We start from the raw sequence: 21,142 nt of genomic DNA, 5'->3' as shown, positions 1-21,142 counted from the left end.
TGATGACCCCTCCCGGTCACTCCTTAGATGTTGTCTATTGTACTGGAAGACTCCAAAGAAATCATTAATTCCTTGACCTTTACAAGGAGGATATATATTAAGGCATGTGTAAGGTGGAGGTGTAGGCCCTAACAAGAATAGGAGGAAGGGACCCCTTTTGGCTCAGTAGGTTAAGCATCCAACTCTTGATTCCAGCTCAGGTCATGATCTCAAGGTCATGATCTCAGGGTCATGAAATCAAGCCCAGCATTGGGCTCTGCCCTGAGCATGGAGCCAGCTTAAGATTCTCTCTCTCCCTGCCCCCCACATATACTCTCTCGCTCTCTCGGAAAAAAAAAAAAAAAAATGCAAGGAAAGAAGCAAAAGAAAAAAATCCCCAAGTTTTTTCTTTCATGGCATCTCTTTGGTTTCCCTTTCTCAAAATCTAATTGTTCAAGGTAGAATTTGACTTGATTATTAACACTTTTTTCTATGTAGATACCATCAACTCAGGAATCTCCAAATGGCTGTTCATGGGTGATTGAGTTGGCTCACTGACATTGCCCTTCTTCCTATGATATCCTGTCTTGTAAATGATACCAAGGCCTAGCAGGTGAAGAATGTAGCCTTGGGCACCAAGAAACCCAGCTCTAACATGTATCCACTTCCCCCACTGGCTCTGTTACTTGGCATTCAGCTACTGAATTACCTCTAGTGTAAGAACTACATAGAAAACCGCTGAGGATCCAGGACAGAAAGTTTGCCATTGTTTGCCAAGGGCAATCACAGAGATGTTCACTGGTTTGCCTAGATAAATTTTCTCTCTCATGACTTGCCCACACCTCCTGCTGCTCCATTCCAAACTATTCTCACAATAGCCAGAATGATACTTCGGCATGAGCATAAATGTGAACTTCAAACTTAACTATCAGAAATCTTCAGAGCCTTTCTATTTCCTCTGTGGATTAAATTTGTAAGACTGTCGCAAAGGCAACGAAAGTTCAAAAGACCAGAATTTGTTCATGGAGTGGTTAAAGGCAGGGGTCAGTTCAACCCATGCCTCCCTCTCCAATCTGATCTAGGGCTACTTTTCCTTGCTTACCACAGTCTGTTGATAATAGCCTTCTTTCCATTCTTCTGTTTTGCAAGGCTTCTGTGCATGCTGTTCCTGAATTCATTTTGCCCACCCACTATTCTAAACCCTCAGACTTCTTGGGGAAGCTTTTACTGCCTCCACAGATGAAGTTAAATTGCATCAAACATTTCCTTGAATGAACAAATGTAGCTAATTGTTTCATGGCCTTTATCTCAAATGACTGGAATTTAGTGGTCATTTGTTTGCAATTTTTTTTGTGTGTTTTTCTCCTATGATCCACTTTAATTTGGTGAGAATAGATCAAACATCTTATTCATGATTGAATCCCCAGCACCAGGCACATAGTCAGTGCTCAAAAATTCTATGTTAAATTAATAAATTTTCACTGAAAAGGAGTCAAAGAAACAATCATTTCATGCCTCTCTACCAGGAGCAGTGGTGATCCCATATGATCTCCTGAAAAGATGACCTTTCTCTGGCAGCCCTATCACCTCTTGCAGCTTTCTAGGCTCCAATAGGATATGTCTTCCTAAAAAACCCTTCCTTGGAAATATCTGAAGTTTGATGCCTGAAGATTTCTCCAAAAGTAAGGAAACAGACAGTTCCCTCCCCTCTCTAAAAGATGAATGAGGACCTCCTGTCCTTTCACAAGATGTCACTTGTGAAAATCTACACTTTTTTTTAATTCATTTTTTATTGGTGTTCAATTTACCAACATATAGAATAACACCCAGTGCTCATCCCATCAAGTGTTCATACCTTCATTCTGCTCATTCAGAAAAGAAGCTGAGAGCCCCCTTAGATGCCAGGCAATAGTTGGAGTTCTGAGCATTTACAAATGAAAGGCAGGTCCTGTCCTCAAAGCACTCCCTGTAAATTGGGACAGTTGGGAAAAATGAGAGCCACATTGTGTGTCAATTCAGAAGAGGGATACCTAGGTAGAAGGTAGAAAGAAGAGGTATCAGGAATTCCTTCTAAGAAGTTGGGCTCAAGCAAAGACTGTGCCAGAAACACCGTGAAAAGCCATCCAAACAATGGAAGCTACTTTTGTAAAAGAAAGACAGGAGAGAAAATGCAGTTCAGAAAAATGCCAGAAGTTTGGAATTGGATATTAAGTGATGGACGGACCTGGGCAGAACACAGAGCAGGGAGGACATTTAGGATCCTTATCCTGAAGGTAATGGGAAGCCATGAAGGCTTTTAAGCCAGGAAGTGAAGATGAGGGAATCAGATTTGCATTTTAGAAAGAGCACATCAAAACAGTGTTAAAAGGATGGCGGAAGGGGAGCTATAAATAGACAACAGTCCTAAAAGGATTTTACAAAACACTTTTGCATATTTTGAGATGGGAATTGAAGTGAAAAAAAGTAATAATTTATGTGTGTTGAAAAATGGATATACTCTCCTAATATTTCAGAAAATGTTTACATACATCATTTCCCTTGAAGTAAATTAGGAAATGAGGATAATGGTTCTGCAAAACCTAAAGATTGCTGGTGACTCATTATCCAATTAATTGATATGAATAAATTGGGTAAATCAAGCTAAATGAGAGTCAGTCACTGCACACAAACAGAGAGCTGAGTGTTTATTACCTTTTGGGTTTTTTTAATAATAAAAGCAGGGAGCCTGTACCCCTTTGAGGAGCACTAGGGTGTGTCCACTGAGCCTCTGACAGTCAGCCACAAGGCATGGAGATGGTGTGGATGATGTGGTCTTTGGAGACGGCGGAGGGGCTGGTGACTGGGGCGGGGGCAGGGTGCCAGGCTGGCACACACAAGCTCTCCAGGTGACCTTAGGCCCAACCACTTTGTCGGTTTCTTACATTTCCATTTATAATCCACACCATTAGACAAAAGTACACCTTCAAATCTTTGCAGAATAGGCCCTTTTCTCCCTGGATCTTTTTTGAAGCTATGGAACAATGCCCTTGAGATGCCTAGAAATCCTATGATTTAACGGAGAAGATGTGCAAGGCCTACAATTAAGACCCTTGGAAGCCATTTTGTCTAGTGTAAAGGGTCTTTGATGTTCGGGCTTAAATATTTCTGAGGTCTTAACAAGGGGTTTTGTTAGTCATATTCTTGGCTTTCTTTTTTCCTGATGGCACCCTGAAATGTATCTTTGCCATAGGCTATTTCTGACTTTGAGAACCTGCTGGCTGTAAAGAGTATCTGCAGCCGCCAGATTTTCTCTAAATCTTACTTGAAAATTGAGTACTTCTTCATTTCTCTCCTCTCATGGTTTATTAAAAGCAGCTAGAAGAAGACACACAGTACCTCCAACACTGCTTAGAAATCTCCTTACCACTGCCATGGAGTTAGTTCATCAGGGATATTTCCTACTTTCTTTGCTACTGCAAGTGACAGTTTCTACCAATGTCTTCATGCCTTCCTGCCCCCACTGGCAGCCTTCTTGAGTTGCCAGGCTTTTGCCTGATACCTACTCACAAAATCAATGTCTCATAGTTTACAATTTAGTATAGCTGCACCCTGCTTCCAGCATCCAAATTCTATTTCCATTATCTATTGTTACTTAATAAGCCACTCTAAAAGTTTCTGGCACAAAACCATACCCATGGATGCCAGCTAGCCTCACCTCCTATCATCTGACTTTGTCTTGATCAGGGTGGCCATGGATACTCAGCTCCACACAGGGTGATGAGGCGGAGAACTGACCCCCACTTCATGTGTGCGGCCTCCATCAGCCTCTGATGCCACATGGGGGTGGAGGAGTGCCTGGGACCTGCAGGCACTGGGATAGGACAGGGAACCAGAGTGCTGATTAGCCCTGCTTTACTCTGCCTTGTTGAGTTGCATTGCCTCCAGGTGGGTGTAGACATTTAGGGCCCCAGCAGGACCCACTAACACCAGAGGTGGAATGAAAGTGGAATGCTGTGGGGATTAGCCCCCATTCACAGCACCTTGCTTGGTCTCCTGGATGCCAGGAGTGGGTGGAGGCTCAGCTCCTGGCTGGGCCCTGATGATGCTGGAGATGGATGGTGAAACATAATGGTGACTAGCCGTCTTGCATCTTCTCACTTGATCTCAGCTTGCCCCTGGACCCGAGGGCACTGCCTAGAGGGGAAATAGAGTGTTGCCTACCTCTGTCAGACAGTCATCCCCTCAGCCCCTTTGATACCACCCCAGCAGGAGAGTTGGAGGGCCATCATTTACTTCCACTGCGAAGGGGATAGATTAGCTTCCCCTTGGTCTGCTCATACTTCACCCAGGGGAATCTGAATATCACTTCTTTCCCCAGGGTTGGAGGGTGGCATGGAAGATCAGCTGTCTGCTCAGTCCTGCTGGAACTGCAGTGAAGAATGTTAATTTGTGTCGGTCAGTGGCCCGGTAGAGGGCAGGAATTGCCAAAAAGGTTCTTTCATTGTTAGGCTGCCTTTTTCCTGAAACTTGGGTTAGGGGCAATGATCTTTTTTTTTTTTTTTTTTTTTTTAATTGTTTTGTCTGTGTCTGTTAATGGTTCTGGGTTGGGGGCTTTTGCAACTTCCCGTGTGAGATCTACAGGAGGCAATATGGAAACCCAGGTGACAAGCCACCGCATCCTTCCTCATGTAGAGATATACCTAAACGGTCTACCTTCTTTCCACCTTTTAGTCTTTCTACATTTGTTTGTTTTGTAATGTTCACAGATTTTTAGTAGGAAGGAGGACCTAGCAGGAGTGGGGCTACTTCATCTTTACCAGAAATTGAAAGGCCTAGGTATATTTTTGACTTTCCAGGAAGAGGCAAACAGGTACTAACTATCTTGAGCTAAAGACAATCCAAAAAAGCAAAACGCAAATCTACAACTGTCAAAAAAAAAAAAAAAAAAAAAAAAAAAGCCTGAAGGGATACCAAAGACAAAATAAATAGATGTATTTGATACCACAAGGAATAAAAGAGGGAAGGATTACTTTATTTATGTCTTGAAGTTCTGAACAAGTCTGCATCCTTTCCCATTGGGTTTAATATCTGGAAGTTTAGGAGAGTTACAAAGGTTGATACTAAGTATGATGAGTCTTTTCCCTAGTAGTCTTTCAACCACTGATTTATTCTTGCTTAGTTTCGCGTTTTAAACAGGATTGTGCAAGCTTGGATAGAGCTTTTTGTATGGGTCAATCTGATCTGATGAGTTTGGCACCAATAATTTTGCCTGCACAAGAAGAATTTATATATATATATATATATATATTAAGGACAGCAAATATTTATATATTTTTAAATTTACTTTTACCACAAGTAGTCCTATATCTTGAGAAGATTTTCAATTAGGACTTTACTTAAAACACATAAACTCCAATATATTAATATTCAAGTTATCTATTATCTGCTTATAAGTAAGATGTTCCTCAAGATTTCATGAAAGAGGTGAACAGTAGAACCTTTAATCTAAGAATTCCATTTTCCCACTAGACCCCTCCTTACTAAGTTCACAGGTGTGATATTACAAAGGAGGAAAAAAAATGTTCTTTGGTTAAAAGTCAAAGGTGATGGTTATAGACTGAGATGTAGAAACATCTAGAGATTATTAGTTTCTTAGTCCTAAGAGAAATGTTGGGTGATGGTGGCAGTCTGTGGTATGAACAAACAATTTGACAGACTGTCCTTTAATATTTGCAGAAATTTCACCATGTGATTTTGAGAGAAAAAAATGGGAAAATGAACATGAGATTTCCCTTTGGGAACATTGTCATGCCCACCCATTTTAATTTTTTCTATAGTTTCTTCACTAGCGTAATTTAAATAATTTTCATTGTTCTTTCTGCTTCTATTGCCTATGAGTGTCTTTATCGATGAACTCTACGCACATTCTTTGATTAGGGTGAGAGCATCCAATTGCTTTATCTGGAAGACCACTAATTTATTCTAGACTTTATTCTGATTTTGTTTTAAGGCTACATCAGGATTTGTATTGTATAGTTGAAGATGTGGCAACAGAGCTGTTTCTCATTCCTGTTTTTGCTTTCATGTTAAATCCCATGGTTCTGCCTGGAAGCTTTCAAAGAAAGTGAGCTGGGGGTCACATCTGCTTCAGGATCTATTCTTGAGTGCTGTCTAAAGGGTTAAAGATCCTATTCCTGAAGTCACTGATAGACTCATCCTTTCTTAGCTTGCAGGACAAGATTACAGTGCAATCTATTTTCACAGAACAGACTTTGAGGATGGCCTCTTACAGCTCTTGCTCAACATCTGTAGCTTTCTAATCTCTGCAAGTCAGGGTCTATTAGGTTATTCTCAGAATCTGACTTTCCACTCTTTTTCATCCAATTTTTGGCATCTGAGATTCCTACTAATATATGAGCCAACTGATTTCAATCTGAGATTCCCAAATAATCTGTTTTTCGAACAACTCTCAATTCTTTTGTAAATTTCTGTGAGTGTAGGTTTTAGAAAGTGCTTAAAAATGGCTCCCAATTCAAAGACCAGGGTTTCACATCTTACCATGAAATAACTCGATCTCTTCTGAAGTGGGTTTAACATTAAGCAACATTTGAGACTTGGGAGTTTCTTGTTGACTAGAAGGGAAAGGAGATGAGTCAGAAAGAAAGGTAGTAATATGGGTAATATAGGATCCTAAGAAAGAGGAGGAGGACTAAAGGAATCAAGGCTGTTATATTCAAATTACAGTTTAGAAGAATCTAAGAGAGATGATTTCAAATTCTTTATACTTCCCATTTGACTGTCTAAAGAATCTTTTGAAAGCATTAATTTTGGAAACTGGATTTCTTTTGGAAGGTTCTGTACGCTAATGAAAAATAAAGACCATTTTCCTTGTAAAGTGCTTCTCAAATGAATAATTTTTTCAAGCGAAATTTGGCCAAAGTAACCACTGTAATTCTAAATTATCCTTGGCAAAACTATGCTACTGAAATGGATAAATAAATGAATTATAGTGAAAATAAAAAAATTAGAAAAAAAAATTCCAAAAGTTCTGCCAAGATCCAAGAGCTCAAAGACCTTGATTTGGCACAACATTCTCTCCAGAAGTCCCTTGAGCCTGTCATTCTCAGGTCTCTCTGACTGCAAGGGGACATGGAATGGGACTGAGACACCATCATGAAAACATTGATCTTCTGAATATGTTGCTTGTGCACTTTGTATTTTAGGCTCCTGTATTAATCATCTCAGGCTGCCATAACAAAATATCATAGGCTTTGTGGCTTAAACAACAAAAATTTATTTTCTCACAGTTCTGGGGGCTAGTAAGTCCAAGATCAAGGCACCATCCAATCTGATTCCTGGTGAGAGCTCTCCTCATTTGCAGATGACCACCTTCTTACTGTGTCCTCACATGGCAGAGAGAGAGATAGAGAGAACAAATTGTCTCCTGTCTCTTCATATAAGGACACTAATCCAGTTGGATCAGGGATCTACCCTGTGACCTCATTTAACCCTAACTATTTCCAAAAAGGCTTTTATCTCCAAATACAGTCATATTGGGTTTAGGATTTCAACCTATGAATTTTGAGGTGACACAGTCATTCAGTCTACTATAGTCCCTAACCTATTCATTAGCCATCTCAAATGTAGATAGAAGGTTTGGAATAAAGAATCTACCCTGAACCAGATTCTCATGAATAAGTCAAGACCAAGGCTGAGTCAAGATCTCATGAGAAAAAAAAGGATCTCATGAGACTTTCACAGATAACCCAAGGTAAATTTTGTCTTATAAGGAGCCTGGTGTGAACTTCTCCAGAGATGGACATATCAGGCCTACACCCACCTTCTTCCTTTGATCATCTTAACATACTTGCAAAAGAAAGTGTTGAGGACAGAGAGACACACAGTAGTATTTTTTAGTCACAAGATATCTTTTTTTTTCCAAGGAAAAGAGTTTTCAATCTGATCAGAGGAGCAAAGGATTCCTAAACAAGGACTTCTTATTCCTAGTAGACATTTGGAAGATGAAAATAAATGAATCACAGCTCTGGCCCACTGTGGAACATAGCACCCATCACAGAGAGACCCTAGACACGAAGCTTAAAGGGAGTCTCCTAGAAGTATGCTATTTCAATTCTGGAATCTTGAGATGCCATATTTTGTATATATTTTTACTGTTGAATCCCCAAAAGATGGCCTGAAAAACCTGTTGATGAAACAGAGCTAAACTTATTAGGTGTATCTCAGTAATGACCGTCTCCTTGATAGAGTCTTAGTCTACACTAAGAAGGAGGGTGTCAGAGAAGGATATTTATAAGGTTTATGAGGTGATTTTAAGGGAAGTCTTGCAAGGAGGCATATTAGTTGGGATTCTGCAGATTTTATGATATAATAGATTTGGATTGGTGGGTACAGTGAGGTAAGAGTTTTGAAACAGGCCCTGATGAGCAAGCTGCTAGTCTTGATAAGTAATCTCTTTTAGTTGGTTCAAGTCTTATCTTCCAGGAGCAGGTATTTCCTGGAGCAAGTAGTTAAATTATTTTTGCCTGGCTCCAGTATTGTTTGGCATGGGAATAGGAAAGTAAGCTTGGTCAAAGAATTGTTTAACACAGGGAAGCAAGGTAGGTTTGGTCTTGGTGTTCATTGGTATAGAGAAAAGTCCTGAAATATTCACATTTAAAGACTCTTTCTTAATAAATGTCTTTGAATTAAATCTAACCAACACTGCAAAATTTAAATTTAAAATAAAAATTTTTTTAAATTTAAATTTTTATTGTATAGTGTTAACGAGCTAAGTTGCAACAAAAGTAAGTGTAAGCTGTTAATAGCAAAAGTAGCAAAAAATGAAGGCAAGTACTTTCAACTTTAAGAACAGATGATAATGCCAACTTTATATCTGCCATTCTAAAAGCAGGAAGAGGCAAGTTTGAATTTGCCCTACAAAGGAAATAAGATCATAATTTAAAAAATCTATATAGCACAACATATTGTTCGATTTGGGAAGCAGACTCCAAGAACTCTGTATCTGTTGTCAGAGTACGTGTATTTGGGCATGTGCCTCTCTATGTCCCATCACACACAAGAAAATGCAGTATGTGGACACAAGCACTGCTCTGCACATGGAGAGTGGGAGCGAGTGTTTTCTCATCAAACAGAGAGGGCACAGGCTACAGGCCAGGCTCTGTGGCAAACATTAATAATACTGAGATGACTAAGGAATCCCTGGCCTCAATGAGTTTGCAGTAGAAGAGACGGCCCATCCATGTAAATGCATAATCATAAGAAAACATGGAAAGTGCAGTGGGAACCTTGAGAGGGAGTGATTAAGTATAGATAGAGGGATCACAGAATACTGACCTTGGGGCTGAGTCTGGAAGGATGAGGAGAGAGTGAGCCAAGCAGAGGGAAACGGGGTGGGCAGGCAGCTGTGAAGACTTTACACAGGAGAGATTGTGCGGGGATCAACAGACCCTCCTCCAACATTTGCAGGGTCTAGGACAAGGATACAGATGGAGGCCCCTATATCATATGTCTAAATATTTAAAAATTATAAATCAAGCTTAAAAGATTGAAATACGCAATTCTATTTCCTACCCTGAAAACATATCTTCATGACAATAAAATAGAAATATATGTGTAAAGCTATGGGGTTTTTTTTATAGCTAAAAGTTGGCAAAATAGTAAAGGCAACTAGCTTTAATTATTGTCGAATATTTCTGGGGAAGAGGCAAAATAAAAATAGAAACAATAGCAAAAAAATAAAGACAATAAATTACTTTATATATCTTTCATGACATTTACGCTTTCAATTCAGCAAATTCACAATGTCGTGAACAAGATTTTTACATATTTGCATTCATTCCATTAATAACTTAAAAAGTAAAAAATTAAATGCAACTGTACTCTAAGTTTAAAAAATGAAATGTATTTTCATCAAAAATGCAGACTGAAAAAATTATTAGCAAATGTTTCTAAATTATTTCTTTTTAAAATATTAAAAATCATTTATTAGGGGTGTCTGGGTGGCTCAGTTGGTTAAGCATCTGCCTTCAGCTCAGGTCATGATCTTAGGGTCCTGGGATTGAGCCCCGCATCAGGCCACCTGCTCCATGAGTAGCCTGCTTTCTCTCTTGCCCTCTGCTGCTTCCCCTGCTTTTGCTCTCTTTCTCTTTCTCTGTGTCAAATAAATATATAAAATCTTTAAAAATTTTATTTATTAAAATTAAAATCATTATTAGGAAACATTAAATTGTAACTCAAAATATTTAAAGTTGCAAATTTTATTTGATTTTAAAAAATATTCTCATGAAATGTATTTAACGCTAAATGTTATTCAAATTACCATTTTAATTAAAATTAATAATTTTAACTTTAAAAATAATTTTAGATTTTAATAATAAATCTTATTAAATATTTTCACAAAATGAAACTATTGACAACTCTGGTTTCATGTCCATCTATTTGTCAATACAAAACATGTGTCATGCTGCATGCATGCTACACCTGTCTATAGATAACAAATTTAAGAGTAATGTTCCTCTATTGCTGTATACAACTGTGGTGAACACAACACCATCTTCTATGAGTGCTTCCAGAATTATAAGCTGAATCTGAAAGAGAAGCAGGCAAACGGATGCTCAGAATTCCTGGGAAACAGTACTTTATTGTGAAAAACTCTACAGCATTCATGCTACCTGCAAGGAATGATCTGACAAGTTGAACATGTGGGGCCCTCTAACCAGGGGTCCAGGTCAGGGATGCAAGGTAATAGGGCACTTCTAGGAATCCCATCACCAAATGAAAGATAATGGTGACAACTGTCAAGGGCCTCATGAGCCATGAGAGGGAGGATCATCGCCAATTGTCCACTACTCAGGGAACAAATGTATTAACATCTTCTTTCACTGGTTTTCCTCCTATGGAATAACATCAGCTCCTCTCTGAGGTAGAAGTCTAGATAATCTGCTCAGAGATGATCGAAAATCTATTTTGGAAGTATGCCATGGAGCCCCACACCCTCAGGAAAGAGAAAAAAGTCAAAGGATCAAACAGTTCATAATGTCTTTTGAGAGTCCTCTGTATTTCCAGGAAGAATTTACATTTGAGAAAAGAATATACATATTTATATTCACACATAGAGACTTGTAGTTACTCCTACACACATATTGAAAAAAATTTCCTGACAAGTGATTTTCTTTCCCTGTTTTCTATAACCTAACTAAAGTGATACATCTAAACCCCAAATTTCACCACATGACTCCCCAGCAAAAATACTCTTCAAAAATACCCTTCAACACTCTCTCACTTCTAAGAGAAAGCCCAAGGTCCTTACAGTGACTTCCGATCCCTCCTTATCTCTCAGCTGCACCACTAATCAGAAACTCCTTGAGGATCTAGCAGCTTCTTCTTGTGTCCTGCTTCAACCATTCTCCCCACAACAGTCTGAGTGAGAAATGAGACAAAGCCATGGCCATGACTTAAAAGCCTATTAATAACTTTCTATTGCACATCAGACAAAATACAGTCTTCCGACCGTGAACTACAGAGGCTGCAAGATTCGGCTTTGCCTACTTCTCAAACTTAACATCTGCCATCTTCCTTCTTGCTCAGTATGATGCAGTCTCTTGGGCTTGTGTTCATTTTCTAAAACATATGGAGTTCCTTCCTAACTCAGGGCTTTGATACTTGCTTTTCCTTCTACCTGGAAAGTTCTCCTAATCTTCACATGACTGGTTCCTAGTCTTTCCCTGAACATCCCACTTAAAACACATTCCCAGTTATTCGCTCTCCAACACCCTATTTCCCTGTTTGCTTCATTCACAGTATCTTCCACAACCTATATTTTGTTCATTTCTTATTTATTTGTAGGATTGATACATTCTGCTTTCATGCAGAGAACGTTTCTGATTTGTTTGGTAATATTTTCAGTTTTCAGCAGAAAGCTAACTCATGAGAGGTGCTGACTATGTATTTGTTAGTTACCTACCTCCATGGGCTCATTTCCTAGCACTGGACACCTGGTATTTCACGTACCAATAATACCAAACATGTCATAGTTCCACCAAACCCTCAAAGGAGTAGCTACAACTATTTTATGCCTCTGTGTTTTTGCTTGAAGTGTTCCATTTCCCCCAGACAGTTCATCCCTCCTTCCTCACCTAGTAACCTCTCCTGATTCTTCAAGCCTCAGCTCAGGTTTCATCCCCAGAGACAGAGCTAAGTACACTTCCTTGTGCTTCCACAGAACTCTTCTTTTTTCAGTAGTTATCACTCTCTATGCTCATGTGTCTTCATTTACCTGTGCACTTTAGGAGTCAGGAACCATATCTTATTTTTTTATCCCCATATATCAAATACACTATGTATTAAACAAATGGTTAGTATACTGCAGATGTTAAGTAAATGTAGTTACATGTAATTGAAACATTTCTTCCACTTCTAACAGGGACGGTGACACACATAACCTCCTGGGCCTGACTGTCTGGGATCAAATTTCATACTTAGTCATCCCGTGAAAGTCACCTGAATGTGTGCCTCAGTTTCCAAATCCATAAAATGGGGTTGAAGATAAGGGCTATCTTAGGTTGTTGTAAAGATTAAATTCATTTGTTTAACTTAATTTAAAATTAAATTAATACATGTGAAACATTTCGAAGTGCCTACATGCCTAGCCAACACCCAATAAATGTCACCTGTACCTTTATCTGAATTGTGTTTCACATAATCTTTTTCTTTTTTCAGGACAACTGGAACAAATAAAAGAAGTTCTTCCAATATCTCTTCGTGTGTAATGGTAATAAACTTTAGTTTATGGCAAATTTGTGATTATCTTGGCACTAGCCTCTTTTCTAATTGGGCACACATACATAAATCGTGACTTTAGCTGCTTGACTGTTGTGTAACTTAAGGAGTATGTATATTGCCAGTCTGTGCCACTTGGCAGCTTAAAAAATTTAATTTAATTTAATTTTAAAAAGGGAGAAATGCAGTACATGTGAGATTAGTACTATGTAAATATGCTTAAATCTATCCCCATATGTTTTGTTCAAAATGTTTTACACTGTTCAGTCGAAAGAGAAAACAGATCTGATCGTATATCACCTCCTTGCTCAAAATTTTTCTATAGGTCTCAGAATAGGGGAGAAAAATGGAAATATCTCAATAGCCCCTTGAAAGAAATAAAATGGACCGAGGTAATGAAATAATAACTGGAAAAGACATAGAAAGAACAAATAATCATATAAAAATCAAGCTTATTAGTAATCAAAGAATATCAAATCAAAATCCAGGGTCTATCTTTTAACTATCAAATAGCAAAATTTAAAAAATTAATGTTCAGTGTTGGCAAGAATGCAGGAAATACACGTTTCTATATAGGACTGTTGGGGAGAGCAATTTGGTTCATGCTTTCAGAAAAAAAAAAATTGGAAATAGGTATCAATAGTCCTCTAAAACTTCCTGCCCTGTGGACTTAAAATCTCTTTCCCAGAAATAGTATGAGGAAATAATCAAATGTTTTGACAAATATTTAGTAGAGATTTTCATTGTTATTACTTATAATAATGAAACATTGGAAATAACCTCATGTCCAGCTAAATTAATTTATGTTACTGTTACACAATGAATTATGTAAGTATATAAGCAGTGCTTTTGAAGCATATATGGAAGCATAAAATATTTGTTTTATACTGATTATATAAAAGGTGGTATATAAATAATAAGTACAGCAATGCCAATCATATAATATGGATATGCATATTTGAGTGTATGTATTGTGTGTGAAAGGAAAGACATTCAAATCTTCATTATGGATTATGCAGAGGTATTTGGGTAAAGAAGCTGATTTGTGATTGTTGTTGTTGTTAATGCTTTTCTCCTAAGTATGTATATGTGTGTGTATATGTGTGTGTGTGTATGTGTGTATACATATTTTTAAACCAGGGCCTATGGTATGGTTTTTCTAATCAGAAAGATAATCTAACTAAAGTTAATAAAATTTTCATGTTGGCATTAAAAGGTCTCTGCAATTCAACACAATCTACCTTACTGCAACACTAAATTTCAATCTTAACATGGAAGCTATTAGAATTACAGGATTGGGAGACAGGTGGTCAGTTCTTTTTAAGTTCTGTTCTGACTTTGGAGAAAAATCACTTAACTACTATCAGTGTTTTTCTCAGCTGTTAAGAATGTGCACACTCTCTGTCTATTCCACCAAAGTTATTATGATTCCTAATTGAAATAGCATATATACTTAATAACTGTTTAACCAGTACCTATTATGTAAATAAGGTGTTTAATATATGAGAAGGATATAGAAATATGAGTGGTTATTACAAGCGTTAATCAAAATAATAAAAAATAGATACTAAAAAGTAAACAAAAAGATGATACAACTGAGCAGTTCATACTTAGGTCACCAAAACTAAATCTGTGATTTTATCTTCCCACCCTTTCCTGTCCAATCTATAATAAATGACTACTTTTAATAAACTCAGCCGAACAAAAAGTAACAATTACTTTCAAGAAAGTTGAAAATATCTAATGTTCTATTTTTCAGTAAATATGGGAAATTCTAGGTATTGAATTTTCTCTGTGTGGATGGAGTGAGTAGAGTTCAAATTTTTGTTTCAATTTGATCCATACTTCTTTCCCTGAAGAGCCAAAACCAAATATTTACTTCTTAACATACTTGAATTGGGCCTTTGATAATTATTCTCAGTAAGAATATATTGCATTTATTTAGCACCTTTCTATGTGTCAAAATATTTTCGTTTAAAATATCTTTACTAATTCTCACAACCACCCAGGGAGGTGCCATTAGCAGTTTTCCTTTAATTCAGTGGTATCTCCAGTAGTCTACTTAGAACCAGCTCACTCAGTTAGAGCCAACAGTGAATTTTTTTTGAATTTTGCAAGCTTTTTTTAAGCACAGACAATATTAAAAACTAAATTATACAAATCATATGTAAAACTTAGAAATAGATAAATTTTATTAAGATGTTCATAAATACCCAGAACCCATCACTTCCTAATTATTTTATGCATTTTACCGTAGTCTCTGCTCTTGAGTTTACGTACGTTTATTGCATCTCTGTAGTGGAAATGCCACATAATAGTGTGCTGACAACTCTGCCTTCAGTGGCATCATATTGATAGCTTGAAATCAGCCATGATGAGAGTGTTTACACCGCTATAACTGGCAAACGCTACAAATCATGGCTTGATTCATTGCTGTGTTAATAGACTAGACTGAAGACAATGATGGAGAAAATGTTAATAATGAAGATCAAACTTAAATGTGTGTCATGTCTATAGCCATATGCTGTGAATTGAACAAAGACTTGAGGAAGTATTTTTCTAGTACTTGTAAGCTCTTATGCCCCTCAGGGAAGAAGTCGCTCACCATTGATGAATGAGTGATGTTCCGATATATGTCTTCATTGTTTCATTTTTGTCTTACTCATTGACATAAATGAAAGTATCAAATAACATTCCATGACAGAACTACAGTCATTTATCAACCACAGATCAACCACTCTACAACAGTTGGCAAAAATCAAAGAAAGCATTCTGTGGGAATCAATTGGCTATATAGAGTATTATAGTAAAGAGTATATGTAATTATTATTTGTAATATATGTGCGATGCATTCCTTATATCAGTAAAATTTATGATGAAGTCGCATATGTATAGATAATACATTTTGGAAAAGAGCTATCATCATGTATCATCACACCACCATCTTTTAATGACAATAACGAGATTGAAAAGATAAATGGAAAAACAGTGCTTGTTGAGTGATAACCTCTATCCATCAATAATTTTATTTATTTATTTATTTATTTATTTAGATTTTAGTTATTTATTCATGATAGACATAGAGAGAGACAGAGAGAAAGACACAGGCAGAGGGAGAAGCAGGCTCCATGCACCGGGAGCCCAACGCGGCACTAGATCCTGGGACTGCAGGATCATGTCCTGGGCCAAAGGCAGGCGTTAAGCCGCCGAGCCACCCAGAGATCCCCAAATAATTTTATTTTTATTTCTTGCTTTTTCATGCTGGAAAGCAGCCTAAGATATACCTTCTTCTGACCTCAGTCTAAGTGTCAAATATATCACAACTATGCGTCTATCACTTTCCGTAATGATCACGAGTTCTAGCAGTTTGCCCCAGGTGTCAGAGAGAGTCCCAGGCACAAACCTTGTATTCTCCTCAGATTTCTTCCTCCGTTTCTCAGACCCAGGCCACCACAGTCATCCGCCACCCATGTGGCCACCATGTCTCCAAATTAAAGACCCAGCCTGCATAGCCTCCGTGCCCCACATGCCAAGTCGATGCATACTCCTGGCCATGTGTGAAATACCATAGTGCATACCGTGGGATCTGGCTTTTGAGCCACCACCGAGGGGCTGGATCACTCAACACAGAACTACGCTGTTACCAGTGTGATTTGACCAAAGGAAACAGGAGATGAGATAGAGCCAGGCAGATACCTGTTCCTTCCTTTCACCTTTCCATGAACTACCACAAGGTTCCTCCTTGCAGCTCTTCAGAGAAGTCCAAATGTTGAGCTGATTGGCAAGTATCCTCCTCTTAGCAGTCAGTCATACAGTAGCCAGTAGGGTAACAGATCATATTACATTGCTTCCATTCTTCCATGCCTCACTTTCTTTTCTCTTTGCCCTGCTTGTATGCTTTACATAAGCATCCACACTTTAATCCTTATCCTCTGCTCTGTTTTCTATAGGATCTAGGCAAAGACACAAACTTTAGCTAACTAATAACATTATTTTCAGGAATCCAAATGTATCAGCTTCCTGTGGCTGCTTTTACAAATTACTAGAAGCTGGTTGTCTTAAAACAACAGAAATGAATTCACTAACAGCTCTGAAAGCCAGAAATCCAAAATCGACCTGTTAGCAGATTTGCAGTCTTCCCGAACATTCTAGCAGAGAATCTCTTCCTTGTGTCTTCCAGCTACCAGTGGCTTCAGGAGTTCCTTGGTTTATAGCCACATTACTCTAATCTTTGCCTCTGTGGTCACATCGCCTCCAACCCTTCAAAACTCTCTGTGTTTCTTTCTTATAAAGATGCATATGATTGCACTTAGAGCACAATCCAGGACACGCTCTTCCTCTCAAAACAATCACATCATTTGCCAATAAAGTAATAATATTCACAAGTCCAGAGATTAGGACCTGGACATATCTTTCTGGAGGACATTGTCCACCTCGCTACACATGGGAAGAAACAATGTTGCTTATACTAGCAAATCAATTAAATATTAGGAAGAGGAAGTATTTTTATAGGAGATACTTCTGTAAAATTTGCAAAGCATGCTCCTCCTGTGATAGCGTAACTAGATATACATTTATTCAAACAAAATGCAAAAATCAAGCATAAGAGAGGGGAGATTAAACAATGCAAAAGTTTTTATCCTGTTATTCATCCACTAAAACATTAGGGTCATATCAGCTGCTCCAGCAGGCACAGAAGACAATGGCTGTCTTTGAAATGCAGAATAAGTGTTTTGAAGTGGTACCAGTTTGGAGGGAAAGAATTTCTAATTATTAAAGCAAAATCTTTTTTTTTTAAAAATAACTGCTTAGGGTTTGCCTTCCATTTTATCACATTTTTTCTTTACACAAAAGGTTTTAGCTTCATTTCTGCCTTTAAAAAAAAAAAAAAAACAAGGAAAGCTAGTGTGAAGGGTTACTGCAGGGGACAGGAGAGGAAAAGGAGGAGGCAAGCTCTGTAAAGTGAACAGCTGGGTGTGCCCCATCTGAAGGTGGCTGCTAATATCACATTGTATAAGATCCCAGTGTGAATTCCAGCTGTGATCATGTACTCTGTTCTCCCATCCACGGTGTGTACAAAAGGAATAGTTATCGTTTGCATATTTGAATTCCACAAGCATTTTTTTTTTTCATTTGTTAGTGTCTTCAATTTTTCTTCTTCAATTTGCTTTGTAAGAATAGGCTCCTTTCTCTGGGCTGGAAAAAAAAATCCTGGCACAAAATAATATGATGTGTTTATATTTGAGTTTCTAAATATAATTCATACCATACTCATCTATCATTGTCTCATTTATCATTTATTCTTTGTACTGTAGTTACAATTACGACATCCAGGAGAAAGGCAGGTTTTCTGACTCCTAAATGCCCCTGGGTCTTTCCTTGCTCACTGAACAGTTCTAAATGAAATACATTTAACTCACTGGGTTGTAGGTTTCTGCAATGCAATTTTCAGCTTACAGGTAAAGCTAGTTATCATTAGAAGCTGATAAGCTCTACAAGCAAAATCATTTAGGAAAGAAATGCTTCCACTTTATCAATCTTTATATGAATTCATAATTCAATAAATATATTTTATGGCTTAAGTTTCTCAAATTACTTAAGATCACTGTGATTATAGATACCTTATCCCCTCTTAATTCCTAGAAATCAAGCGTCAACAAGTTTGATTTTATAAAACAGGCCTGCCTTTGTCTCTTCTTTCCTTACTGGCATGTAAAAGTCCCACTGCACATTTATTGGGAATGGGTCTCAACGCCCTGGACTAATCTCACACAGGCCATATGATCAGACTTCTTGAATCATTCTTGTGAATTTTTGGAGCCCATGGTTTCCAGGGGAGTGTAATATGCTGCATAACAACTCTAGAGGCCCTTACATCTTTAGTAAGGGATGATACTTGATTATTACAATATTTCTACATCCAAAGAGAGTTCTGGGTATTTTGGTGGTGTACCTTGATGTATACAGCATATATACTGTATGATATGTATATATGTGTGTGTATTTATATATGTATATAATGATGTATGCATATAACAGTATGGTATACAGTATGACATATAAGTGGTGAACGGGTACATGAAAAAGTGCTCAACATAACTAATCATCAGGGAAATACAAACCTGAACCACAATGAGATACCACCTCACACCTGTTAGGATAGCTATTATAAAAAGACAAGAGAAAACAGGTATTGGCAAGGATGTGGAGAAAAGGGAACCCTTGTACACTATCAATGGGAATATAAATTGTTATAGCCACTATGGAAAACAGTATAGAGTTTCCTCAAAAAAATTTTAAAAAGAACCAGTATATCTCCAGAATCCCATTTCAGAGTATATATCCAAAGGAGTGAAATCAGTATCTCAAAGAGATATTTATGCCCTCATGTTCATTGCTGCAGTATTATTCATAATAGCCAATATGTGGAAACAACCTGTGTCTGTCAGTGGATGAATAGATAAAGAAAATGTGATTATATAAATATAACGGAATATTATTCAGCCATAAAAAAGAATACCCAGAAATCCCGTCATGTGCAACAATGTGGATAAATCTGGAGGACATTATGCTGAGTGAAATAAACCAGATGAAAAAGGACAAACATTGAGTGATTCCACTTATATGTGGAATCTAAAAAAAATTGAATTCGTAAGAATCAGAAAATAGAATGATAGTTCCTAGGGATAAAAGCAGGGTGGGGAGCAGGGAATGGGAAAATACTGATCAGAGGGTATAAACTTTCAGCTATAAGATAAATAAGTTTTGGAGATTTAATGTACGGCGTGGTGATCATAGTTAATAATACTGTGTTTTGTACTTGAAATTTGCTAAAAGAGTAGATCTCAAGTGTTCTCACCAGAAAAGAAAAAAATGGTAATTATGTAAGATAATGAAGTGTTAATTAATTTGATTGTGAAAATCATTTCACCAAGTATATGTATCACATTGTAGACTTTTAAAAATCACACTCTACATGATGTGGATGGAACTAGAGGATATTGTGCTTAGTGAAATAAGTCAATCAAAGAAAGACAATTATCATATGATTTCATTTATATGTGGAATTTAAGAAACAAAACAGAGGATCATAAGGGGAAGAGAGGAAGAAATAAAACAAGATGAAATCAGAGAGGGAGACAAACCATAAAAGACTCTTTATCATAGGAAACAAATTGAGGGTTGCTGGAAGGGAGTGGTGAGGGGGATGGTGTAACTGGGTGATGGACATTAAGGAGGGCACGTGATGTAATGAGCACTGGGTGTTATATAAGACAGGAATCACTGACCTCCATCACTGAAACCAGTAATACATTATATGTCAATTAATTGAATTTAAATAGAATTTTTTAAAAATCACATTGTACATCCTAAATATATAAAATTTTTGTCAACCATATCTCAATAAAGCTGGAAAAAATATTTGGGTAAACATAAAAGTGCCAGGAATCAGATCTATGGGTTGTTGGGCATGGGGTGGGTATAGACTTGTTATAAGAAAAACTTTGGGGCAAATAGATATGTTATTGTCTTAATTGTGGTGATAGTCTCACAGGTATATATAGTATATGTCAAAACCTATCACATCATGCACTATATAAATATATAGTGCCCTATAATTATATATAATAAAGTATATATATATAGTATAAAGTATATATATAAAATAAAGTATACGTTTTACATAGTAAAGTGGAATATTACATAGTAATATTTACTCCCTTTACTATGTAAAACGTATACTTTATTTTATATATATATACTTTATTTTACTATATTTTATATATATATACTTTATTTTGCATCAATTATAGCTCATAAAGCTATAACAAAATAAAAAGAGGCAACTTAAAATGAAATAGTTAACCTTGTACAACCGGAAAAACTCTATTCCTAAAATATATCACCACAACATTCCTATATCATGGCAACCTGGCAGTGGCTAAACAGGGTTATTTAATCATAACACCTGGTTTTTGAGATCTGAAGCAATCCTTGTCACATGGAAATTTCTAGTACATGTGGCTAAGTTCATTAGTTGTCCATTCCCACCTTCCAAGAGCTCTTGGCAACACTTGACAAATTGATCATTCCGTCTTCCTGGAAAAGTTCTCTTCACATGGCTTCCATATTTCCCTCTACGGCACTGGCCACTTCTTCTATTTTGCTTCTGTCAACCCAATATCTGAATGGTAGAATGTCCTAGTTCTTGGACCTCCTCTTTTTTTTTTTTTTTTAAGATTTTTATTTATTTATTCATGAGAGACAGAGAGAGAGGCAGAGACACAGGCAGAGGGAGAAGCAGGCTCCTTGCAGGGAGCCCGAGGCGGGACTCGATCCTGTGACGGGCATCACTCCCTGAACCGAAGGCAGACGCCCAGCTGCT

General features: G+C 37.4%; 1 long non-coding RNA gene across 1 annotated transcript in view; it reads left to right on the top strand.

Annotated features, from left to right (window-relative positions):
• LOC140638013 (uncharacterized) overlaps positions 1 to 21,142 on the top strand; it is a 481,686-nt gene that overhangs the window by 444,302 nt on the left and 16,242 nt on the right. The window contains exon 14 of the long non-coding RNA XR_012035131.1: positions 12,697 to 12,748. This is a non-coding gene — a long non-coding RNA (uncharacterized lncRNA). The remainder of the gene's footprint in view (positions 1 to 12,696; positions 12,749 to 21,142) is intronic.

Source organism: Canis lupus, chromosome 8 (assembly GCF_048164855.1).
Source record: "Canis lupus baileyi chromosome 8, mCanLup2.hap1, whole genome shotgun sequence".
NCBI classification, from domain to species: Eukaryota; Metazoa; Chordata; class Mammalia; order Carnivora; family Canidae; genus Canis; species Canis lupus.
Note: the sequence above shows the minus strand (reverse complement) of the source record. Positions and strands in the feature narration are given on the sequence as shown.